This window comes from Bos javanicus, chromosome 7 (assembly GCF_032452875.1).
Source record: "Bos javanicus breed banteng chromosome 7, ARS-OSU_banteng_1.0, whole genome shotgun sequence".
In the NCBI taxonomy this organism is placed as follows: domain Eukaryota; kingdom Metazoa; phylum Chordata; class Mammalia; order Artiodactyla; family Bovidae; genus Bos; species Bos javanicus.
This window is the reverse complement of record NC_083874.1, coordinates 66,660,170-66,687,485: the sequence shown is the minus strand read 5'-3', so window position 1 is coordinate 66,687,485 and position 27,316 is coordinate 66,660,170. Positions and strand designations below refer to the sequence as shown.

Sequence of the window (27,316 nt, the reverse complement as noted above, 5' to 3'; positions counted from 1 at the left end):
GACATGATGGGGTTGGATAAAATTGGTAAAGTTGTTCTGTGTCAGTCAAAATTATAATGTTTTTTGTCTATATCTAAAGGAAGACAATTTACAAGAAGAGCAAGGGAAAACGATGCTATGGACTATGGGATAAAAGTTGAGGTATTTACTCTTTGTCTAACCGGCAAATATTTTCTTAATCATCTAACCTATACTGCTTTTTCCCTGTCGTGTGATACACTGTAAAACACTTTAGCCAAGAGACTCAATTAATTAAATTTAAATGAGGCCCTTAATTTCTCTAAGACTCAGTTTCCAAACCCATAGTGTGAGAATTCTGAATTTATCATATTTACCTAAAGAGTGTCTGTGAGTTACCAAACATCATAAAACCTGTAAGGTGTTACATAAAGAAAATAATGATCAGCTTACTAGTTAAAACAGGTAAATAACTCTCTGCTGGGGGAAAAAATAGTAAATTGCCAAAATAAAAGGCACTAAACAAATACTAAGTACTCCTGGTAAAGAAATATTGCTTGCATTAGCCAAATCTGTTTGTCCAATTTCTGTGATGCTTTTTCTTGCTTCTCTAGAACTCTAATCGAAAAAGCAATGACATTCCTCAGTTTGGAGAGCCTGTCACATTAACATATCGATCAGTGATGGCTTTTCCAAGGGCCTTATGTGGAAATATCCATTCACAAGGAGCCTATTATATAAAGAGCATGAAATAAATAAATAAGAATGGCCATCTTTGTTATTTTCCAGCTGTCTTCACTGAAGTAAGGAATCAGTTTTTGTGGTTAAAGGTCTAACAACTTCTGATCTTAACCATTAGTACCAGACAAAAGATTAAGGCTCCACTGATTTACTGCCAAAGCCCAGAGAGGTATTTCAGAGATTTGTCTTTAAACCTCCAAACCTTGATAATGCACCCCATTAATATAATAAATTTGAGTATATACTCCTTAATATATGCACTTCATGGTAAATTACACATATCCTATTATATTTGTATATTATGCACTTTAGAAAACATACCAAATGTTAAAAGGGTGAAATAAAAGTATATAAATACAAAGCTCTTATTGAAGAGCACCTGAATAGTCTTACTGACCTCCATGCAGTATGTGAACCCACATAAGAGATTTATCTTCTATCACATCAAGGAGCTATACTACTAACAGTGGTGGGTATCACCTGCTTGTGCTGTCCTGTCCCAAATAATAACTATGTTTCATCCTGTATGCTTATGATAATAGCACTCATAAGAGATAGATCTCTTCTCCACTGTACACATTTGTTCATTACCCTCTGGATCACTGGGGCATTGTCTGATGTCCACATTTCTCAGTGGGCATTGATTGAGCTGGAGCCTCTGGTGATTTATCAGTCTTTCCAGATGAAATAGTCAACCTCACATACCTTCCTTCTCTACAATTTACTTTTCTTTGGGGGCTGAAAATACTGCCATTTGGTTGAAAGTACTTGCATGCCTTTGCAGCAAAATATTTTTACTAGCAAAGAGAAAAGAAGCAAACCCAGCATCTGGGACTGTAACCCAAAAGGTAGTGCTAATAAATACCCAAATACATATTAACTTTAGAAAGTACTTACCAAATGTAATTTTATAAACTATTAAATTTCTTGGCAACTTCCTTTTTCCTTTAATTTTATATTCTGTTCTTTACTAAGCCATTTTAAATTTTAACACAAAAGTAATGTTTTAAATGATGAGCACCACATAAATGAATGCCATTCAGGAGATAATCCATGCTTACTCTATTTCTGTGGGTATTCTCATTACACACAGGATATTGATCACCTAGGTGTAGGAACTTGAGAATAAAGAATGAGGACTCAAATGGGAGATGGGGATTCAGCCAAGTTCCTACCAAGACCCTCAAGGGCCAACTGTGGGACTTTGGCAAGTCACTTTACTTCTATGAATCTCACTGAATACTATCAATTCAAGTACTGAGGACTGGGGACAATTCATGGCTACCAACAGTCTTCTTTCTAAGTCACACCTCAAAGCCCTCATCTTGTGAATCCAGAGCAACAGATCTCAAAGGAGGCCTAGCAATCATCAAACAACATATTAAAAATGAGGAAACAGAGGACCACAAAGTTTGACTACTTGCCAAACTCATAAAGCTAGTATTTTCAAACACCAGAAATGATGGTTTTGATTTAAGGAGGAAAATTGTCTAACAAATAAATGAATTCTCCCTGAAAGTCCTCAATAAGTCAAGAATTAAACCTGTGTCCCAAGTACAAGTTCACAGCTCTTTGCACAGTATACATCTTTGTCACTAGTCCTTACACATACTAGGTGCTTAAAGCATTCTTGTTAAAATAGGCTGAAGTGTTCTAGCTGAAGGGCTACTTTGAAGCTGTTATAGATTGCACTCTCATCCCTGCCTCTTCAAGCCTAGTCCATTTTCTAAGTATTTTCCAGTGACTTTAGAGAAGGTTTATATGCATGTGGGTATTTTTCAGCATTGCCTCTGATAATAGGGAGTTTGAATCAAACTCCATCTGTTGCTATAACCAACATTTATTGTGCAGTTCTTAAAAAGGCTGCTCTCTACGTGAGCTGTTTTCTTTCCAGTTTAAATAGCTAAAATACTCTGAGGCTTCCAACCCCATTTGTAGTTTGCATCTGACCCCCTCCTGCCTCTTCAGCCTCCTCATCTCACCTCTCTCTCTTTTCAGATTCTTAGCTCACTATTACCCAATCATCACTCACACATGCTCAAATCTTTCCCTTACTAAAATCAAGTAAAACAAGGTGAAACAATTTCCATTCTGTGCATTCCTTCTGCTGTACCTCACCCTCCTTCCTTAAGGCACAAACCTCTTAATAAAGTTGTCTGCACACTGTGTCACTTATTCTTGGTTTCTGCTCTTACCTTCACCTACTACAATCTGGCTTCTGCCTCCAGAACTCCAACAAAACTGCTTTCCCTCAAATCACAACCAGTCCTTGGTTGTTAAATCCACTTGGCATTTTCAAGGCCTTCCTGACACACTGCATTGTTTCGGGTTTTTTTCCATCATCTTTTATTGAAGTATAGTTGATTTACAATATTGTGTTAATTTCTGCTGTTAAAAAATGACTCGGTTATACATAGATTCTTTTCCATTTTGGTTTGCCATAGGATATTGAATATAGTTCCCTGTGCTATACAGTAGGACTTTGTTGTTTATCCATTCTGTATATAAAAACTTATCATCTGCTAAACGCAACCTCCCAGTCCATTCCTCCCCCAAGCCCCTCCCTTTAGGCAACCATCAGCCTGCTCTCTGTGCTGGTGATTCTGTTTCTGTTCCACAGACAGGTTGATTTGCAACACTGCACACTGCTGATGTACCTTTTTTACCTGGATCCAATGACCAGTATTCCTTGAGTTTCCAGCCTCCTGAGACACTCTTTATGTTTCGGGCTCCCTTATTTACCTTACTCCTTAAGTTTTGATATTGCCCAAGGTTCTGTTCTAATTCTTCTTTGTACACAGTGATCATACCCATGACCTCAGTGATCTTCTACACAGTAGTGAATGCCAAGTTCGCCTCTCTAAGCCAGGCTTATGGAGACTGCCTACCAGAAACCTTCACTTATCAGAGTGGTGGATACTCCAGGGTTCCACCCCAGATCCCTTCTTCAGATCTGGCATAGCTATCCTACTCTCCTCCATCTACTTACAATATCGGCTGCTAACGGCTCACAGCTATGTCCCTCACTGGCTGGACACTGGCCTGTTCTGAGAACTGTGCCATTCAAGTTCTCTTGTGCATTAAAGTTATGCCCTCTTCTGGAAGGCAGGCACAGAAAAATGGTTCATGTGGGGATAGAAAGACCAGGCCCTTTTGCCTCCATGTTCAGTACCATGAAGTGGCATCCAGAGCTCCAGGTTGAACTGGCTGACTTCTCATTCCAAATCTGCTTTTCCCTCTGTCCATTCTTCCTCTCATCACTTCTCTATAGGATTATCTCTAATGAGAACCCCCAATAAATCTTCTGTGTTCAAACTCTGCATTTCAGAGTCTCCATTGCACAGAACCATCAATTGAAAACTCACCACACCCCACTACAAATTTATACAAACTATTGTTCCTTATTTAAAACTTTACTATTTAATAGAAGGAGAAGGCAATGGCAACCCACTCCAGTACTCTTGCATGGAAAATCCCATGGATGGAGGGGCCTGGTAGGCTGCAGTCCATGGGGTTGCTACGAGTCAGACACGACTGAGCGACTTCACTTTCACTTTTCACTTTCATGCATTGGAGAAGGAAATGGCAACCCACTCCAGTGTTCTTGCCTGGAGAATCCCAGGGACGGGGGAGCCTGGTAGGCTGCCGTCTATGGGGTCGCACAGAGTCAGACACGACTGAAGCGACTTAGCAGCAGCAGCATTTAATAGAAACCATATCTTCAAAAGTCATATCAGGACTCAGGGGCAAAGGCAGAGATCTCCAAACAGCTATATTTTCCTTAACTTGTCAGGCTTGAGCAGAGTTTAAACTAGCCCGGCCCTTTCCAGGCCCCAGTCAATTCTGTTGGAAATTGTCTGCACTTCATTCAAGGACCTAATTCAAGCATAATCACAGCTTCTACCTCCTCTTTTTCCATCTACTTTAAGATTTACCACCTCAGTATATGGCACCATCATGCACTCAGGTGATCAGGTCACATACTCAAGAACAATCCTTAACTTCTTCCCCTTATCTCAACTACTCACCAAGTCATATCAACCCCATTTCCCCAATATCTTTCAGGTTAATCTTTTTTTTTTCCTCCATTTTTACTGTAACTTCCTTATTTAAGGAAAACATTTCCTTTCCAAGACTACTGCAGGGCATCCCAACCAGCTAGCCAGGGCTAGAAGTTGATCATCTCACCCTTGGGCTGGCTATATGGAGCCTGAGGTTTGCAGGACATACCGTTACAGAAACTCATGTCCATATGCCCATCACACAGTGAGGCCAAACAATACCAAAACGTCGGAATTTGGAGCAGAGACAGGTTTATTGAAGGCCATGCAAGGAGACAGGTGGCTTGTGCCTTAAAAACCCCAAATTCCCCAAAAGCTTGCAGCAAAGCCCTTTTCTAGGAAAGGTGAGAGAGATGCGTGGTTAATTGTTGTGAACGTCTTGGTGTCAGATCCTTTGTTCTTGAGGTCAGGTCACAGTCAGCTAATCATGTTCCTATAAATCTTCACCAAACAAATGTTATTCTCTGATTTGACAAGAAAGGGCAATGTCACAAGACACAACTTTCACCCTCCGAGGTCCTGGTCTTGGCTCAGAGGAGGCAGAGCCCAGCTAGCAGTGCCCTCAGTGCCAGGTCCCCAAACCCTGCTCACCTGTCATCACTGAGGGAGCCAGGTGCCTAGGACCCAACTGGCCCTCAAGCTCCTCAAACCACTGGCACCATGGGGACAGGTCTCTCAGACTATGACCCAAGTAGACAGCTGCTGTCATTAGGTTGCAGAGACAGGGATGAGGGAGAGGTTCACTGCCACCTCAAGGTCTGGGCCGAGACAGTGTGTGGACTTGGCATGGGTGGCTCCAGAGCCCTGCAGGACACAGCCACCAACCTGTTCCTTTGGCCCCAGCTCACCTGATGATCCTGAGGAGAGAAGGTCAGGATCTGCCTCTTACCTCACTCTCAGCCTGAAGACCACCTCTCCTCTGACTGTTGGCTGAAATTAGCCCACTTGTGCTTAGTCACTCAGACATGAGCAACTTTTTGTGACCTCACGGACTATAGTCTGCCAGGCTCCTCTGTCCATGGGATTCTCCAGGCAAGAATACTGGAGTGGGTAGCCATTCCCTTTCCAGAGGATCTTCCCAATGCAGGAATCGAATTGACATCTTCTGCATTGCAGGTGGATTCTTTATTGTCTGAGCCACCAGGGAAGCCCCATGGGCCCACTAAGGGTCACTTATTGACAATTGGTCACTTGATACAGGGGCCCACTGTTGTGCCAATCAATGGCTGAACAGGACCACTAACGGTCACTCATTGACAGTTGATCGCTTGGGGGAGGGGTCCACTGCAGTACCAACCAATGACTGAGCAGGACCACTAACGGTCATTTATTGACAGTTGGTCGCTTGGGGGAGGGGCCCACTGCATTACCGACCAATGGCTAAGCAGGACCACTAACAGTCCCGGGGTAACTGCTGCCTGGTAACAGGGTGTGGGGTAATGGCACATACTAACAGCTGCGTGCTAAGGGCTGTGCACAGCCAAGCTCTATTATAATATCACTCATTTGCATCTATCCAAGAATAACCTCTCAGGCTTCCAAATTACCACCAGGGTCCTGCCATTTGTCATACAATATTATCATTTTCTGTCTATGTCATGCTGCAAAAAAAGACAAGAAACTGCTCTTGCCACTTCATCCCAGTTGGTCCCTCTGCCACAGGTTTCCTCCTCCCTATGCTAGATGATAAGTCCACAGGAACTCAGGAACTCAGTACTTTTTTTGTCTTTCTGTTTCCCAGAGTTCAGCCTAAGACTGGCATATAGTAGTCACCAAATATAATATTTATTGAATAAATCAATAAACTAGTCAATCCATCCTCCAAAAGAAGTAATGAAGCAGAGTTTGAAAAGGTAAAGGGGTAATAATGAAATAAGAACAGGAAAGGAAAAGAAATCAGTTTCTCTTCCTTCCAACAATCTTGTGATTGGTGCTGAACAGACTGCTACAAAGAAAAATCTATTTTAGAAGATAAGAGAAATGTTGGTAAAGTCCTGGAAAACAAGGTTTTAAATTACAGCCACATTTTGTCCTTTTTAGTGTGTAATCTCTAAGAGGGTTTATAATACCAGCTTGTGCAATGAAATAGTTCACCTGGCAGATGAATCAATAAACACAAATTAACAACAATAATTAAGGAGGAAAAAGTAGGCAGGAGACAGAACTAGAATTGCTAAGTAAACTTCATTTGAGGCAAATCCCTGTCTGGAATGGAAGTTTTATAACTTTGGTCCTGCTTGTTGTATTATAATTCTTTTTGACAGTGGAAAAGCACTGGGCAAAAAGTGGAAAAGTAAGTGCTCGTGTCCCGGCTCAACTATGTACTAGGAAGGAACTTAACTTCTTTGAACTCACATGTCTTTGCCTGCAGTAAGAAAGGATTAGATTGGATGGTGTTTAGTTCCACTTCCAGCTCCAAAATTCTATTCTGACATGTCCTATGTTCTTTTTAGTTCTCTGAAAGTGTTAGTCACTGATCATGTCTGACTCTTTGGGGACCCCATGGACTGTAGCCTGCCAGGCTCCTCTATGCATGGGATTTCCCAGGCAAGAATACAGAAATGGGCAGCCATTCCCCTCTCCAGGGGAACTACCTGACCCAGGAATCGAAGCAGGGTCTCCTGAATTGCAGGCAGATTCTTTACCAGCTGAGCTACCAGGGAAGCCCTGGTTCTCAGAACATCTGCCAGTTCTCTGAATATCTGCCAATTCACTGTTTTCTGAAAACAGGAAAATGAATTCAAACTGGCTAGTGTTTTGTTAGTGTTATCTAAAAATAAACTTCAAAATAGGGATCAGGAAACTACTCCGTGGAAGCAATGCATATCAGCAAGCTAGAAGCTTTTTACAAGCACCAATTTCAGCCTTCTTCTTCATCTCTTAAAGTATGTGTTTCAAACAGGAAAGATAATGAGAGACCAGACATACTTATTTACCAAGCTGATCTATGGAAGAAAAGGAGAAAATAAAACATGGAAATTTAGACAACTGTTGACTCAAGGGATCACAAAAGAAAGACGTCTCAGAAACTAGAAATGGAAATGGAAATCCAATGGCTACTGGCAAGTAATAACAGGATCTAATCAAGGATTAATTATCCTTCCTCTTCCACTACCTTGTTCCTATTAGGAAGAGATGAAGTAGATAAGGCAAGTTTGGTGTTCTAGAAGTATATGGCCTCACTTTCCTGTATAAACTACATCATATCACTTTACCCATTTATAAGTTCTGTTCTGGCTATCTATATTTACTGGTAAATTTCCAGGAGACCAGTGTTACTATTTCCTTTTTCTCTTGCTTAAAAGAAAGGTACATTCATATCAAAATGTTTATATCTTGAGCAAATATATTTTTCATTCTTTTGAGGGGGGTGAAATATGAAAGAGAATCACCTGAATAAAAATTTGGACCATTCCTAAGATGTGGCCATCTGGCAAATGCCTCGAGGCATTAGAATTCAGTTATGAGTTAGAGATCAAGAGAAATGTAGCCAAAAAATATAACTCAAACATATGCTCTTCCTAACAAAGTAAATAAAACCATTAATTCCTACTTTAAGAGAATTCTCCTCTGCAACCAGACACACTGAAAGAAGCCCAAGGGCTCTTTGAAAAAGTCTTATTAGTGGTGACATTAGAAGAGCTCTGGCCCTTTGCAAAAAAGTAGGCCCTTCATTGGGAATAAACCCATCTCACTGCCAACCTTTGTAGAGGTGCACACCCTTGGCCATCTTTCCACCAAAACAGATTCGCCACATGAGAGAAGAGTGAGTTCTCTACTGAGGAGCCATCTTTAAGCCTGGCATATCAGTATTTCTAGGAGCAAAGTTGCCAGTGATCTTTTGTTTGCTATTTAGAAAAGTTTACTTTCCAGTTGGCTGGGATGCTAGTGATGTTTCCATTAAAAACATACCCCTTAACTCTCAAAGCTCAACTTTGATCAATAACTTTATTCTAAGTAGCAAAACGTCTAATGAGAAGAGCAAGCCTTACATCATTTATTTTCTATGGACAACACCATACAACCAGCTTGTTAGTTGCTGTTGATTTGCTCCTCGGGAAGCCATGTCCGGACGCGGCAAAGGCGGCAAAGGCCGGGGGAAAGGCGGCGCTAAGCGCCACCGCAAGGTTCTGTGCAACAACATCCAGGGCATCACTAAGCCTGCTATCCGCTGCCTGGCTCGTCGTGGTGGTGTGAAGCGCATCTCTGGGCTCATTTGCAAGGAGACCCGTAGGGTCCTAAAAGTATTTCTGGAGAACGTGATCCGGGACGCGGTCACCTACACCAAGCACGCCAAGCGGAAGACTGTCACCGCCATAGATGTGGTCTAGGCTCTCAAGCGCCAGGGCCGTACCCTCTACGGTCTCGGCGGTTAAGCTTTCCGATTTGCCCTCAGGAGCTTGATTTTTTTGTACCCAACTTGCATTCACTCTTCACCAGTCCTGCAAGGTGGGTCTATACCACTAGCAATCTCATTTGACATCAAGGGAACCTCCTCAAGTGATACTGTTCACCCAGAGGAAGTCAAGGTAATCCCTCTCAAGTAGTAATGGGTAACAAATTCTCCATTTGGCCGTGAGCAAACGGAGTTCAGAGGTGAGATGTTTTACCAAAGATCACTGCAAACAGGAGGGGCATATTTCCAGGGGTGAGAAGATAAAGTTATGGCCAAAATGTCAAATTCAAAGGCAAGCAGTGTTTTACATGTAATGACTGATTTTACCTTCATTATATGGGACTTGGAACTGCTCAATACAGATGTACTTTAAATAAAATTTTAAAAAAAGTACAAGGAGAAAAGTGAAAAATAAATTTAAAAAATAACAAAACATTACCCCCCCCAAAAAAAAAGGGAAAAATAAAAGTTATAAAAGAGCAAGAGGGTCACAGTTTAAACAACAGCAAATAGAAGGAAGCCAAGCAATAGGCTGGCTAGATAATTATAGACAAGTCATTTCACTTCCCTGATTATCTTTCAAAGATTCTAGAATGCACATATTCCTCCTGTGGACATCTGTAAGAAGCTTGTAAAGTGACAACACTGAAATCTGAAAAAGTCTGAATGTCCCATAATTGCAAGCTGTTACTATTACCAACATTCCAATCCAGTTCAACTTCCTTTCCCTGAAATTCTAAATGTAAACTTGAAACATAACCACAGCCAACTTTTCAAACTTTTCTCAACAACAAGGCATCCTCTGTAGCCCTAATATTACAGATCTCCCAGGGGTAACTTGAAAGAAACAAGAAATGAGGTTGGAAAAATGAAGATCAATACAGACCTGATGTTCATAATAAATCCAAGTTCAATGTGGGACAACTCCTAAACCCTATCTGTCAAAAAGAAGATTATCACCGCCCATGATAACCAGGAAAGTAGGGCCACCTGTGGTGAAAACTCAAGATCAGTGACCTCTTGTCACACTGTACTAAAAGTCATAATTTAAGATTTTTAGAAACTTTAAAACACTAATCACCTAAAATATAAGCAGAATAAACCCAAGTTATTTCTGAAACAATTTATATCACATCCAACTTCTGTTTTGTCTTTTGTTATCACTTCCTCCCAACAACCCCCCCAATTAAAAACAAACTTAAATGGGGCTCACAGGAAGTAACAGGATTCTGTTGGAAAACAGTAAAAAAAATGGCACATATCTTCTTTGTTTTCAGGGTGGGTCTGTGTATACATCTCTGTATGTTTCACACTTGCTAAGAACTCAGTTTGTACAATGAATATATGGCCTTCGGGGCCTTGTTAAAAGGGCTCCTTAACCAAAGATAATTAATTCTGTTAAGTATTTTTCTTTAACACATATATAAAGATACCAACCACTTACGTCCAAGGGGAGCTGCCACCTCCTTCTGCTTCCCTCTGTCTTCCATATACCAATTCTGGCACAGTACCCACGGCGCAGTCAAGGTGGGACTCAGCTTTCACTCCCGAGGAAGTCTTCCCAAGCCTATTTTTGGAACTGCCACCCAACATTATGTGACATATATTAAATGTACTCATGTCCCACTTTAAATATGTGTGTGTGTATGTGTGTGTGCGTGTTGCTACAAAGATTTTGCAATGTTTTCAATAATTCAGTTTTTGAACTTTGGTTATAAGTAACTCATTTTTTCAGGGATTATTAAGAAGTGAGAAAATCTAACTTACAAACTCTTTTCAAATGTAATATAATTTTTTAGAGCTTAGCATGGAACAAAATGTGAAATTGGTACAATATTATGTTTCACAAACATCTTTTTAAACTTTTCATTTTATATTGGAGTACAGCTGATTTACAATGTGGTGATAGTTTCAGGTGGACAGCAAAGGGACTCAGTCTAAAATATACATGTATTCTCGCCCTCCCATCAAGGCTTCCACATGACACTGAGCAGTTCTTTGTGTTATAAAGTAGGACCTTATTGGTTATCCATTTTAAGTTAGTGTGTACATGTCAAAATTTAATTAAATATTGGTTAATTTTGATTTTTCATATTTCATCCGTAGCCACTGATTTATACATTTTTGTCCATGCCCTGTGTCTATTACTCTCATCGTCAGGGTCTTATATGTAGTTAACCTGGGTTTTATTTTATTATCATATACTTAGGCATGTATTATTTAAATCATGCATTCTAAATGAGGGAAATTATACCCCTAAGAGGATGAAAACTGGTTACTGGGGAATTAAAAATCTTACTAAAATTGTGTATGAAGCACACATATACAGATAGAACATAAACAGTAGATCTGTAATATAAATTTCCATGGAGTAGGGGGCAATTAGAAAAAAAAATTCTAGAAAAGTTCTTGGGGAGCATAATGGCAAAAAGGCTGAGAAATACTGCTTTGGAATGTACTCATGTGCTTTATATACATCTGTTTGATTTTCCTAATGCAGCTGATGCTATTTAAGAATAAGGATTACATCTTCTACTTTTCCTGAATGTTTATACCACCTGCTCAAAGGTCCCAACTTTTTTTGTTTTCCACCCTCCTGAGAAAACATTGCAGTCTAATTTTATGCAACTTTGAATTATGCAAATCTGAAAGAATGTCATAATAAATACCCAAGGTTCAAAATGTGAAATAATGCACATTTCTTCAAACTAAAAATTTGACAAGAATTGCCTGGCTTCAAAGCTGGTAAAAGCCACGTGAATTGATAATCAAGTTTACTGCCAGGTGGTAGCATTCTAAGCATAGAAATTCCTTCTATCTTTTGTAGGGGACAAATTATGTGTAGGAGAGGGACACTTCTCTCCAACAAAATAATTGTTTTCATTTCAGAATCTATTGAAGAATACATGCAGTGACTCAATATATAACTATTATGATTATATTTCTCTTTATAATTATATATAGTATGTAACCATAAAAAAAATTATATATACCAAAAAGTAAGTTTGGAGATGCCTGAAAAAAATCTGTGTAACTATTACACATAAACTTATACAGCAGAGTCTATTTTGGCCATTAAATTATCATGTCCACTTTTCTTTATTGCCTATGGCCAAGGATTTGGCTATCACTGTGGCAGGGCTATCTGCCATGTGGGATACTGATTTGACTAGACTTCAGGCTACATATACCACTGGGGACAATCAGCAGAAGTAAGAGCCAAGAAGCACACCTTAATGTCATCTAGAACACTGGGCTCTCTGCACCTGGCCCAGTGCTTGGCACATAGTAGAAATGAAAATGAATTACTTGTTAAACAGATGTAAGATCTTGGTCACAGCCTTGCAGTAACACTTGATGCTGAAAGGCAACCAAATGCCTATTGTAATGATAATATATAGCCCCATTTATTACAGAAAGACATTTATAACTTCATCAAAATGTGATGCCAAGCCTGTTGACGGGATCCTGGTACACTGTGAAAACCACAACAGTGTTATCAATATAAGGCACAATACTGGGAAAGGAAGATCCAAGTTCAGGTTCCCTTCCATTCACTCTCACTGAGACCTGAGGTGAGTCACTTGTGTCTCTGCACCTTGATTTGCCCATTAATAAAATGAGGGCATTGGATAAGTGGCCCCAAAGGACCAAGAGAGTTTGAAATTTTATGAGTTTTATGCTAAATAAAAGCTTATCAGCAATTTATTATGGTCTGTTCTGTTCTGGATTTGAATTTCCAACCTATATTCCTGAGCCCAATAAAGAAGAATCTGTTTTAAAAGTCCTAATATTTTTGCCTCTGAATTTTGCATAGTAAGCAGAGACTAAATTCCACCACATGTTTACAATGTTATGGACTTATATCATTTAAAAAAAAAAAAAGGTACCTTCACATGTAATTCAATGTAATAATCATAAGTTTTGCCTAAAGAAAGGAATGACAAATTCCTGAATTTAAAGGTGCTTATAATTATTGAAGAAACAAAAACTAGGTATGTAAAACAATCAAATAACAATAAGGCATGATATCTGTTTAAATGCTTAATTGAATGAGCTCAACAGCAAAAATATAAGGTACTAATTAGTGCTAAGAGTGGTCAAACTGGGAAAGGTCAATGTTTACAGAATTTCTGAAAAATTCAATGAAATCTCTTCAGTCCTTTATAGACTAGACTCATCCCTAACTTGTCCCTTCACCTGGGTAATCATTCCCAGTTCCTTCCATCATTTCTCTTACATAAACCAACCTGGTCTGGACTCTTCCCATCTCTCCTCACTACCTTCATCCTTGTTCAAAACAGGTCAGTCAGGACTAAGATAAACTGGTTATCGTGTTCCTTTCCAAAGGAAATTAGTGTGAACAAATGAAAGCCATGTAGTGAGGGAAAATACATTCAACACTACAATCTGGCTTCCAAATTGCGCTTAAAATACAAAAGCCATATGAGTTGGAACAAAATGACTTACTCTGTGGTTACCATGCACCGAGCAGGCTGTACCACTTCATCTTGGCACTGTTTGAAGAAACTCGTCCTGAATACCATTTGGACAGAACCCAAGGTGTTCATGCCCCAGTGAGAAGCACAAATCATTAAAAGAAAAATGTGGAAAGCAGTTTTCCCACTGATGTGTAATTTCTCAGTGTTATCGCCAGCACAGAGAAATGCTTTGAAGGTGAACAAAAGCTAATATGAAGCACTGCAGAAAACACTAGTGGTACGTGTTAATGCACCTACCCTCTCTGAAGTTTCCATAGTGTATTCTATTCCTCTACAACACCATCTGTAGAGATGACATGGTGCTTAGACACATCTGGGATTTCACCCAAGTATGGCATCTTTTCATGCCCCTAATATGGTGAGCGCTGCTGCTGCTGCTAAGTCACTTCAGTCGTGTCCGACTCTGTGTGACCCCAGAGATGGAATCCCCGTCCCTGGGATTCTCCAGGCAAGAACATGGAGTGGGTTGCCATTTCCTTCTCCAATGCGTGAAAGTGAAGTCGCTCAGTTGTGTCTGACTCTTCAGGACCCCATGGACTGCAGCCTACCAGGTTCCTCCATCCATGGGATTTGCCAGGCAAGAGTACTGGAGTGGGGTGCTATCGCCTTCTCCGAATATGGTGAGCGCAAGAGTCATCAAATCACAAGTTGGTAAAATTCTTGTGATTTCTACACAAGGGAGGTATTACCAAGGGAGGTATCAGTGCTGTCAAAGCTGGGAATAAATGGAGTTTCTGACCATACTTTCCATCTAAGTCTAATTATGGAGAGGACGAACACTTGGAAAGAGAAAGAGTTTTATGAACAAAGTCCTTGGGCCAGAGATTGAGTGGTTAATGTGTGGAAGGCTATTGCCCACCTCCTCAGACTGGGGCTGTCCCTTTAGAGAAGAAGCTGCAGGCAGTAGCTGAAGAGGTTGATCTTCTGCGAGACCCTATAAGATGCACAGCACAACAGAGCTGGTGTGTGTAGTACAGGTGACAAAAGGGACACTGATCGGAAATCCAGCCATCCTATTTTTTCATGCCACATCTCTGATCTAAACCCTTGACATGATACTTTCAGAGCTTTAGGACATATCACTTTATAACATTTAGTGTTCCCATGGCGGGTACTGGCAGTAGTGGAGGAAGGAGACGTTCCCAAATGAATTCAGAAGCAGAGAACATCAACACTGGAACAGAAGCAAGAGAAGAAAAACGCAGTGGCCGTTACATCGTAAATCTGACTGACAGAGGAGCCACTTCAGCACTTTCAGTGCTCTCTATAAGACTGCCCAGTGGGTGGGAGGCTCAATACTAGCAGGTCTGAGCAAGAATCAGACTGTAGGAAACATTGGGTTGACCAATAAGACATTTGTGAAAAACCGCAATGAACTTTTTGACCGATCCAACATGTATACCACTCGCAACTTATCTGTGCCCAAAAGCTACTGAAGTCAAGAAGATGTTTAGATTTCAACCCATTTATCTTTGCTTATGATTTGGCAGGCCCAGGTAAAGGATTCTTCGGGGGACTACATTTAGCACACTCATAGAAGATTACCTTCTGTAAACTTCAAGAATAAAATACAGAAATAAAGCTTGTGGGAAAAAGTTTTAATTTATATACAACAAGCAATATTTGAAAATGGTGGTCAAAATTGAATAAGCTGTACATCCTGAGACCCTAGAAATCCTGGATTTCATAGACTAATATGGGCTGTGGCCTTTCTATAAGTGGCAACATCACGTTCGTGATCACACAGGTAATGGCATATAACACATTGCTATTCAGCTGACATTTACCCTACTTATCTTTGATATGACAGCCACTGAAGTCAACTCTGGAATGGAACAAGCAGCTAAATACGAAATTAGACCCTCAAATGATCCTCTCACAATTTTCATGCATAAGCTGTATAGCTCCCCTTTTCGAGAAACAAAAACCAAATATTTATATAGCAGATTCTAAAGCAATTAAAGAAATAGAACATAAATGAATCATCAGGTTAAGGGAGTATCATCCATTTGACAGTGCACTACCCTAAAATTGGGAATTTTTTGTGTCTGTGATTCATTTTCTCTTTTCCTACAAAGAGACAGATTATGTACCATTTATTGCTTTTTCCCTCAAGGAGGAAAAGTCATTCTATCTGTAGGCAGTATAGTCCATCTTTTAGTTAGTTCTTTTGCACTGACTCACTCAAATTTGTCATCCTGGTGTTGTGCTTTTTCATGGTGCTTTGTGGATATTTTTTATTATCAGAACTGACATGATGTACAACCACCAAGCAACTATCTTGGCTAAAAGTCCCTGAGCTAGGAAGTCTAATGACCTTCTTGGGATCAAAGCTCAAGACTGACTTTCCTCCCTAATTTGACTTGTCTATCACCTAACTTATCTCTGCTGGATTTCTTACACTGCTTAATTTACTAAAATCTGTCACTAGAATTCTGCAATCTTATTATTTAAAAATAAAGAGAGAGAGATAGAAAGAAGCTTTAAGTCTTTTGCATTTTTACCTGAATCACTAATTCTTAAACTTCCATACTGGATAGAAGAACCTTTTCATACAGGATATATTAGGCAGAACTTCCATCTAAAAATGGGTAAAAAGGGATCCTGGGTTAGCTGAGGATACTGTGGAGAGAGGCTAGTCAAGTAAAGATGATGAATCTAGGCCACGATCCCACAATTATTTCCCATCTTCAACCAACCACCCGCTATAGATCTTCTACAGTACAAAATTTGAAAATGAATAATTCATAATAATATGCAGATTTGTTTTAAATAATGGTTAAACATTTTACATCTGAAAAAAATGAGCATACATGATATCATCAACCTACTCTAAATATGGCTATCACTTGCCTTTGACTCCCAGATTATTAAAACATTCAGTGCAGTGCAGTTCAGTAGCTCAGTCACGTCGAACTCTGTGACCCCATGGACTGCAGCATGCCAGGCTTCCCTGTCCATCACCAACTCCCAGATGTTGCTCAAATTCATGTCCATTGAGTCAGTGATACCATCCAATCATCTCATCCTTTTCATTTCCTTCTCCTCCCGCCTTCAATATTTCCTAGCATCAGGGTCTTTTCTAATGAGTCTGTTCTTTGGATCAGATGGCCAAAGTATTAGAGCTTCAGCATCAATCCTTCCAATGAATATTCAGGACTGATTTCCTTTAGGACTGACTGGATGGATCTCCTTGCTCTCCAAGGGACTCTCAAGAGTCTTCTCCAACACTACAGTTCAAAAGCATCAATTCTTTGGTACTCAGCTTTCTTTATGGTCCAACTCTCACAACCATACATGGCTACTGGAAAAATGAAAGCTTTGAGTAGATGGACCTTTGTTGGCAAAGTAATGTCACTGATTTTTAATATGCTGTCTAGGTTTGTCATAGATTTTCTTCCAAGGAGCAAGCATCTTTTAATTTCATGGCTACAGTCACCATCTGCAGTGATTTTGGAGCCCCCAGAAATAAAGTCTGACACTGTTTCCACTGTTTCCCCATCTATTTGCCATGAAATGATGGGACCAGATGCCATGATCTTAGTTTTTTGAATGTTGAGTTTTAAGCCAATTTTTCACTCTCCTCTTTGACTTTCATCAAGAGGTTCTTTAGTTCCTCTTTGCTTCCTGCCGTAAGGGTGGTGTCATTTGCACAGCTGAGGTTATTTCTCCCAGCAATCTTGATTCCAGCTTGTACTTCATGCAGCCAAGCATTTCCCATGATGTACTCTGCATACAAGTTATATAAACAGGATGACAATATATGGCCTTCACGTACGCCTTTCCCAATTTGGAACCAGTCCATTGTTCAATGCCCAGTTCTAAATGTTGCTTCTTGACCTGCATACAGATTTCTCAGGAAGCAGGTAAGGTGGTCTGGTATTTCCATCTCTGGAAGAATTTTCCAATTTGTTGTGATCCACACAGTCGAAAGGTTTTGGCATAGTCAATAAAGCAGAAGTAGATGTTTTTCTGGAACTCTCTTGCTTTTTCAATGATCCAACAGATGTGGGCAATTTGATTTGTTTCTCTGCCTTTTCTAAATCCAGCTTGAACATCTGGAAGTTCTCAGTTCACATACCATTGAAGCCTTCTTAGAGAATTTTGAGCATTATTTTGCTAACGAGTAAGGTGACTGCAATCGTATGGTAGTTTGAACATTCTTTGGCATTGCCTTTCTTTGGGATTGGAATGAAAACTGACCTTTTCCAGTCCTGTGGCCACTGCTGAGTTTTCCAAATTTGCTGGCATATTGAGTGCAGCACTTTCACATCATCATCTTTTAGGATTTGAAATAACTCAGCTGGAATTCCATCACCTCCACTAGTTTTGTTTGTAGTGATACTTCCTAAGACCCACTTGACTTTGTACTCTAGGATGTCTGGCTCTAGGTAAGTGATCACACCATAATGGTTATCTGCACCATTAAGATCTTTTTTGTATAGTGTATTTTTGCCACCTTTTCTTAATATCCTCTGCTTCTGTTAGTATAATTAAAATATTATATTGTAATTTCATCTTAAAAATATTCATTCTCTAGTAATAATTCATAAATTATCGGATTTTATCTTGAATTCCCTGAAAAAAAAAAACCCAAATTTGCCTTTATTTGTTAAACTGTTTAGAGAACTTCATGTGCCCAATACTGGTAAGGACATTAATATTTTTGACTAAAGTCTTCCATGAAAGATTCACAGTAAAGTTCAAGAGCCTCTCACTTTGTTAAGAGTCTGGAAAACCCTGGAAGAATTGTGCAGTAATTCTTGGAAACTGATGCATTGATGACCTCTCTTAAAAGAGACATTCTTTTCTTGCCCTTGGAAGTAACTGCTATTATATATTCATCCCAGTCAAAAAGGTCTATAATCTTTGCTGTGGTTCTTATAATCTTATTTTTCAAATGCATGCCATCCTAGAAGTGGCATTCTGGTGATTTTCAGAGAGATACTTAATCACCAGATAAAGTTCTCCCTCCATAATATGAGAATGTTCTCTGCATAAAGGCATTGTGGAAGAGCGGGTAAATAAAGGAGAAAATGATGGTTATTTATAGAGATATTTACAGTACTGTTCCATCAGGACCCCATTTGTCATCAAGTATTAAAGAAGATCCCTTTGGAAAATGCACACTTTCTATCTTCTGAATGTTTGCTAAGCAAACCAACTGTTTTTAAGGTTTATTGGAATAAAATAGCTATGGGTATTACTGGCACTTAATGATTCACAGGCTGAAACTATACTTCCTTTAAAATGGAGAGGAGAAAATACACTTTCTTCTTTTAAAGAAATCAGCAGGGGACCTGTCTAGAGCATCTGGAGGAGAATTACAGACAATTGCAGACAGATTATCTCCCACCTTCTTAGAGCCTATGTTCACCAGATGATTCGCCTCAAGCTAATCAATGATTTAAAAATGAAATCATGCTTCCTATGACCTTCATGAATGAAGAGGCTACTAATGGTTTATCATCAGTAGGGTATGTTTTCTGTTATAAAACAGGTAGAAAGTCAGTCATCTAGTCTTTGCTACCTTCATTTCACAGGTACTTATTGAGCACCTACTATGGTGTATGGCAGACTGCATCCTTTGAAGTTTATAGTTGCCATTCGATGATGTAAGCAGACACCAGCAAGACTATCTGTTTGGTGAAGTTGTCATAGTATAGAATTTGTGACTCTCAGTTCCAAGGAGTTCATAAATGATGCTTCCTAATTCCTAGATTTATCTGCATGTGTCCATTGATGAGTTATAGAAACAAAGCTCATACGAAACTGAAGAATAAGCCAGTGAGAAAAATAATTGAATGCAGGGACCAGGGAGATGCAGTGTATCCCAACCAATGCATTCTTAAGAATTATAAAGAAATAAGTTCAAACTCTCACTTGCTGTCTGACTTTATATAAGTGCAAACTCAGACTCTCAATGTCCCCATTTATAAAATGGCAATCATACCTGATTTCACAAAATTGTGGCTATTAAGTGAATAATCTTTATGTAGTACTTATCACACATTAATTCAAAAAATATTTTCTGAGCACCTGTTATGTACCAGACATCATAATAACCACTGGGAACACAACAGTGAATGAATTGAACAATGGCTCTAAGGGCTTTTGGAGGCCAGAGTGCAAAGAAGAGAAGGTTGATGTCCATCAGTACAGGAAGAGTTAGCCACATGCTCAGTGTAGGCATTACCTGTCAGGTGAGCAGGTTGAGTCCTGCCAAACATCCCTCCATCATTTTTTTTCTAGCTTTCCTTGGTTGTCCAAGGTCCCTTATGATTGATAGCTGCATTCAACATACATCTCCAGAAAGCTAACAGTAACTAATAATAATTGAGTATATACCATGTGCCTAAAATAAAATTTACTCTACCTAGGGATCTGGTCCCCTCTCTAACATGATTTTCCCATCTATTTTGTTTTAATCCAGTTAGTGTATGTAGTATATTTGTTAATGTGCCAAGCTAGTATAACAGGAGCTATGCTTTCCAAATTTCCTATCCTTGCAGCACTGGCTACATGAGATGTCTCATCTGAGAACTGGAAGACAAAAGTGAAATTGTTGCCACCTTTTTACATGTGAAAGGTAGGTGCAAGGCACAAGACAGAGTTATACTGCCTGTGTGTTTAGTTGCTGGATGAGGGTCACCAGTTTCTCCTGAAAGTTAATTCTAACATGGAAATTGGCAGCAGTGAGTTATGTGTGTGGATTCCCTTGTCCTCAAGGACTCTGGCCCATTCTTGCAGGTTCCAGCTTGCCCTTGCTTCCTCCACTTCACATCCATCTTCCTTCCTGACTGCCTGGGTGGCTCACTTCAAATTCCAGCACAAGACACCAAAGCAACAGCCTCTCATCTACTATGTAACTAGTAGATGAGAAATTATCATTGGGAAAGTTAAATCTCTATATAAGTCCTATATATGTTATCTAGGGCTTCTACTTCTCTGACTGATAAAGCGTTAATTTTAGACCTTATTTCTCTAAAGGCAGTCATTCCCCTTTCAAAGTTCCTGGGAAGATGACTGAAGGAGAAAGCCACTTTGATGAATCTCTATCTTTTAATGATTTTGAAAAAAAATTTTACTGAGATATAATTCAGATACCATAAAACTACCTTTAAAGAATACAATTCAGTGGTATTTAGCATATTCACAGATTTATACAATCATCACCACTATCTACCTCCAGAATATTTTCATCACCTCTAAAACCTGAAGCCCACTAGCAGTACTCCCCATTCTTCCCTCCCCTTAACTCATAGCTACCAACAACCTGCTTTCTGTCTCTATAAATTTGCCATTTCTGGGTATTTCATATAAATGAAATAATACAGTATATGGCCTTTTGTGTCTGGTTTCTTTTATTCAGCATAATATTTTCCAAAGTTCATTCATGTTGCAGTACGTATCAGTAGTTCCCTTCTTTTAATTACCATATAGCGTTCCATTGTCTAGATGTACATTTGATTTATCCATTCCTCAAATGATGGACATCTGGACTATTTCTAATTTTGGCTCTTATAAATAATGCAGCTGTGAACATTCATGTACAAATATTTGTGTGAATGTATGTTTTTAATTCTCTTCAGTATATATATTTAGGACTGAAATTGCTGGGTTTTATGGTAACACTATGCTTAACATATTGAAGAATTACCAAAGTGTTTTAGAAAGTGGCTACACCATTTTACGTTCTCACCAGCAGTGCCTGAAAGTTATGGTATCTTCACGAACCCTTGCAATTATCTATCGTTTTGATTACAGCCACCCAAGTGGGTGTGACAGTCATATGATTATGTCTACCCTCTCTTTTGAGATGAGTCTAGGTGATCAGAAGGAGGAGTGACAAGTCTATTGACTCAGGGAAAAGTGGTTTTCTTTTGTTTGTTTTTGTTTTTCTTTTTACCTTGTAATTTACAGAGGTAATACTACAATGATCAGTATACTTTGTATTGGCATAGTGTTATATTAATAGGAAATTCTTTCATTATAACATACTACTTTCTCCTTTATCCTTCAAGAAAGACAACAAAGATGCTGCTATTTTCACAGTATCTCCAGTATATGACAATGCCCAGTAAACAGTAGGATCCCGGCTGAATAGCTAAATCCCATTCATCTTATAGATGCTGCTACTAAGTCACTTCAGTCATGTCCAGTTCTGTGAGACCCCATAGATGGCAGCCCACCAGGCTCCCCGGTCCCTGGGATTCTCCAGGCAAGAGCACTGGAGTGGGTTGCCATTTCCTTCTCCAGTGCATGAAAGTGAAAAGTGAAAGTGAAGTCGCTCAGTCATGTCCAACTCTTTGCAACCCCATGGACTGCAGCCCACCAGGCTCCTCCGTCCATGGGATTTTCCAGGCAAGAATACTGGAGTGGTTGAGGAAACTGAAATTCAGAGAAGGAAACTGTTGTGTTCAAGGTTGTCCAGTTAATGACAGTTTCCTAACTTACAAGTGGGTGCTCTTTGCAAAAGATTAAATGTAATTTAATAACTAATTGAAATGAAGAATGATGTTTAACATATAAGTAATGCACATTAGATCAAAAGATTAGATGTTATTTAAGCTATTTCTTTAAGAGTATAACTTTATTTAAAAACTATACTAAAAATCACAATTCAAAACATGAGGTCATAGTCAATAGCACTTGGGTTAGCTGACCATGAGTATAATCTTTTACATGAAAGCATTGTCTAGAAAACTTACTCATCTACATCTTATACAAGCATTTAACAGGTAATATTCTGTTTAAAAATTCCATTAGAAATATAAGATAATATATGAACAAATAAAAACTGATAGGAAAATAAAGTCTGGTTATTTTAACCACTGACAGTTTTACAACACTTTGAATTTACTAAATGTTACTGGATTGTCCTCTTTTAAATGGTCAAAATGGCTAATTTTATGTTCAGTTCAGTTCAATTCAGTCACTCAGTTGTGCCCAACTCTTTGTGACCCCATGAATCGCAGCACACCAGGCCTCCCTGTCCATCACCAACTCCCAAAGTTCACTCAGACTCACGTCCATCGAGTCAGAGATGCCATCCAGCCATCTCATCCTCTGTCGTCCCCTTCTCCTCCTGCCCCCAATCCCTCCCAGTATCAGTCTTTTCCAATGAGTCAACTCTTCACAGGAGGTGGCCAAAGTACTGCAGTTTCAGCTTTAGCATCATTCCTTCCAAAGAACACCCAGGACTGATCTCCTTTAGAATGGACTGGTTGGATCTCCTTGCAGTCCAAGGGACTCTCAAGAGTCTTCTCCAACACCACAGTTCAGAAGCATCAATTCTTCGGTGCCTAGCTTTCTTCACATGTTACATAAATCTTAATGACAATAAAAGGAGGTTGAAATTCTAAAAAGAAGCCTATTGCACATCTTAGTGATGAGTTCTATTCTATCAAGATTGGGCAAGACCACGAGGGAGTGACATACAACATGGTTGCCAGAGAAATAGACTCCCCATTGAAGAATATCCAACAGCTATAGAAATATACCACGCACATTTCCCCAAATCCTTCCTTCTTGTGATTTTAAACCAAGCCATGAGAGACAAAAACAGATATTCTTTCCAAAGGCATATACATACACACACTATCACACTGTCTCACATGTGTGCATGGTCACACATTTAGCATGCAGAGGCAGAGTGAGAAATTCACTGAGATCACTCAGGACATCTCTGAGATAGCTGATGAGTCAAGGCTGGCATGAAATCAATTGCAGACCTCCTAACACAGAGCTCAAGCTCTAAAGCCCTGCTGAGGTCTTTGTGCTCCCAAATCCCTTTAATTGTGAGAATCCCCACAGTGAGTTGAAAGTTGTTTTCTATTCAAGCAAAGTAAAGCTAGATATTTAACTGAAGCTGAATTAAGTGAAAGTAAGAAACACACTGTGCCCAGGATTGACATTTCTCTATAACTACTTTGTCATCCTGAATCTCATACTGTTAGGTATTTTATGATCTATTAAATTAAATTTTTATTCTACCATTACTGACAATTAGAAAGGAGTTCATAATCCATTGGCTAGTCCAAAAGGGTTTTGGTTTTGACTGGTATGCAATCCATGCCCATTAGAGGGCCTACATCATTCCTCGTCCCCGGGGTAGGAAGCTGCTGCACCAGAGGCTCCTCTTTAGCGAAGAAGTACTCAGGCTTCTTCATAAGCAAGGACTGGGCCTTGGACTAGCCAATGGAATTTAAGCCATTCTTACAAGGTCAACCAGTGGGCAGGCAGTTTCAGGTAGTTTGGAGACTTATGAGGAGAACTTGTTGAAAACAAAACAAAGACTCTGTCCCAAGAAAACAATGGTTATTAGCTGGTCCAAACATATCTTCTCTTTTTGAGTCTGTACAAAAATACACGGAAGGAAAGAGCCAGTTGATAGTAAAAGGAGAGCCTAAAGAAAGCGAGGGTGGGGGGTGGCTAAGAACCTAGCAAAGCCCAGAGGAAGCCCAGAGAAGACCACCTCACATCATATGCTCAGGGAGAGATGGCATGACATCCTTATAAAAATGCCTTCTCTGTTTCTTACAACATACAACACATGAACTCACACAATAAACAAAATTCTATTCTTGTTTCATGTTCCAGCGATGTTTAGTTAGTCCAATTGCATACACAATCATGGTTCAAAGATTTGGTTGAAAACAGCTGAAGTATAAACATAGGGCTGGAGAGAAAAGAGATTCTCTGTATATTAATTCCTTTCTACAGAATGCTATCTAATAGCCCAAAAGTTAGGGCAGCTTTCCTATGCATTATATATGAAGGAGAAAAAACAGTCTTGGGCATCTACTTTGAGAATTCTATTGGGCACATGAACAATCGTAATATGCTTAATTTTGAGAAAACAAAGGTACAGCAGAAAAACAGTAAATGCTTACTGAGCACATACTATATGCCAAATTTAATCTTGATAATAATCCCACTGGGCACTATTCTCATCTCCAAGTTGCAGATAAAGATATTAGGGTCAAGAGGTAAAGTCAGCAGCCCAGGTCCAGAATAACTAAGAATCCAAGGCAGAGATCCTGACCTGGTTGTATGTCTATAAGGACTGTATTTTAATGGTTACATTCATCTGCCAATAATTAACTACATGACGCTGAGAAACCAATTAACTACCCTGTGCTTCTTCATCTGTAAAATAAGAATATTGGCATAGATAACAACCATAATTACTTTTGGCTTGAAAATCCAAAAGTATGGATAAGTCACTTTTCAGTTTAAAGAGGAAACATTATTATCAACACTATCTAACATACAAACCCTCACTTTGAGAAAAGGCTGACACATAGTAGGTGCTAAAAAAAGACTGAATGAATAAAAAACGCACACTAGCCTTATTAAACATATTATTAAATCCTCATATCTTTAAGACTCAGTTACCACTACTATCAGAGAAGGCAATGGCAACCCACTCCAGTACTCTTGCCTGGGAAATCCCATGGATGGAGGAGCCTGGTAGGCTACAGTCTATGCAGTCGCAAAGAGTCGGACATGACTAAACGACGTCACGTTCACTTTTCACTTTCATTCACTGGAGAAGGAAATGGCAACCCACTCCAGTGTTCTCGCCTGGAGAATCCTGGGGACGGGGGCATCTGGTGGGCTGCCGTCTATGGGGTCGCACAGAGTCGGACACGACTGAAGCGACTTAATAGCAGCAACCACTATTACTCCTTTCTTACAAAAGCGGGAATTGAGCCTTACAGAAGAAAAAGTGACTTGCTTCCAAGTCACACAGTAAGTGATGAAAATAGCTTCAATACAAGCAGCTTCAAATCAAAATGTTGGAACTTGACTAAAAAGATAAAAATTGCATGAGTCTACAATTTCAAGTTGGCTTAATCTTTAGTATAGGATTGTTTAAAATGTTTTATACCAAACCATGAACACATAGACAGGATAGATTTCAGGAAACCTACAGTTAAGAACAGGAAATCTGTTATTCTCAGTAAAATTCCAGTAAGTCATTACTCTCTCATTTCTAGTCTTGATCCACAAAGTGGGGACAGACTCTCGCCATACAGGTAGAGAATAAGGAAAGGTTAAATGTAAAAGTAGACATAGAAGTTATTTGAGAGTCATGGTGCAATACAAATGCAAAGGTATGTTTTTGAATGTTTTCAGAGGCTCATCTTCCAGGATAGATGGCAAATAAGAGACTTCTGAAGCTTTCAGACTGGTGAGGTCAGAATCATTTTAAAAATGAAATGGGAGTATACTCCCTTACCAGGTAGTTTTATAAGATGAGCACAGGACTCAGTTAACTTTCTCAGGACTTGCTTGGTCCTTGATCCAGATCTGCATTTACTATTCAAGGAACTCAGGCAAATCACTAACCTTCTCCAGGCACCACTTTCCCAGGTCAGAGGAATCCCAGTCTCCTTTCAGCCCAAAGAATTTCTGATTTCACTTGTGAAATTCAGTTTCAGGAGCCCCAGAAACCTCAGTACTTTCATTCACATGGCCACTTTTGGATCAGCCTATCTGGTTACACATAAAAAACTAACTCAATTGTTGTGTTTCTTTTGTATTTTATACTGACTTTTGAAGCATAGGATATATCCCCAGACTCCAGAATTTGACGATAAAGTATTTTAAAAATACTTCCTTAAACTCTTGATTGAATAGTGAAAACATAACTTACCTTCTATTCATATTTTCAAAGGATTTCATATACTTCTGTAAAATGCTCTATCAAAAACCTTATTTCTTTACTTTGAACTGAAATTCTTACTAGGACAGGTTCCAAAATCTGCTATAACACTATTTTCAAAAAGATGAAAATTATGTGTAGGGTGAGGAAGCAGTTGTTATGCACTTGCTGTTATTGCCTTTTTGTTGTTGTTGTTGTTATTGCTTTTAATCAGCTTTCTCCATACTCTGTTTTATGATGCTTTTACAAATCGATTCAGAAAGGGGGTGGCCACAAAGACTCAATTCTAAGAATTTTGCAGAAAAATTTATTACTGACTTTCAAAGATTGTAGAAGTTAGATTATTCTGGAATATAGATACCAAATGAAAATCTTTAATATCATGGAAGATCCAAATGAACAATGCAAATTTACTTTTAGAAGACTATGTGTGGGTTCACTTCAGTTCAGTCACTTAGTCATGTCTGACTCTTTGCGACCCCAATGGACTGCAGCATGCCAGGCCTCCCTGTCCATCATGTGTGGGTAACCAAAGAACATAGCTTTTGCTGAGTTAGGGAAAGCCAACCTGCATTAGTAAAGATAAGTCATAAATTTTATAAAGAGGCATAGTTTAATCAATTCAAGTATGAACTGCAGTTTTACCATGCTATGCTTTTCTTTTTGGAGTTTATTTTTTGGATAATCCTGACTTTAAAAATAGTTAAGAATTCTAAGTTTCATGTGAACTGCCTGCAAAAGGGAATTTCCAAAGTGCTTAAAATTTATTTTCCTTAGTATTTATAATAGTTCCCCTTCAGCTGTCATGTACTATTTAATTGGTCATCAAATTATTTTTCAAAGATTCTGTTAAGGTAAGTTTCAATCTCATTGCCCTTCATAAAGCTTACCATAAATGCTAACTAGTTGTTAGATCTGGGGCAAAAAAGTCTAAACAGGAAATTATGTACAGCAAAGAGCAGTTTTAAATCATCATATTTATTTT

General features: G+C 39.2%; 1 protein-coding gene and 1 pseudogene across 2 annotated transcripts in view; one reads left to right on the top strand and one right to left on the bottom strand.

Annotated features, from left to right (window-relative positions):
- Positions 1–27,316, bottom strand: part of SGCD (sarcoglycan delta) — a 1,108,732-nt gene that overhangs the window by 875,357 nt on the left and 206,059 nt on the right. The window lies entirely within an intron of this gene.
- LOC133251540 (histone H4-like) lies at positions 8,715–9,279 on the top strand (annotated as a pseudogene).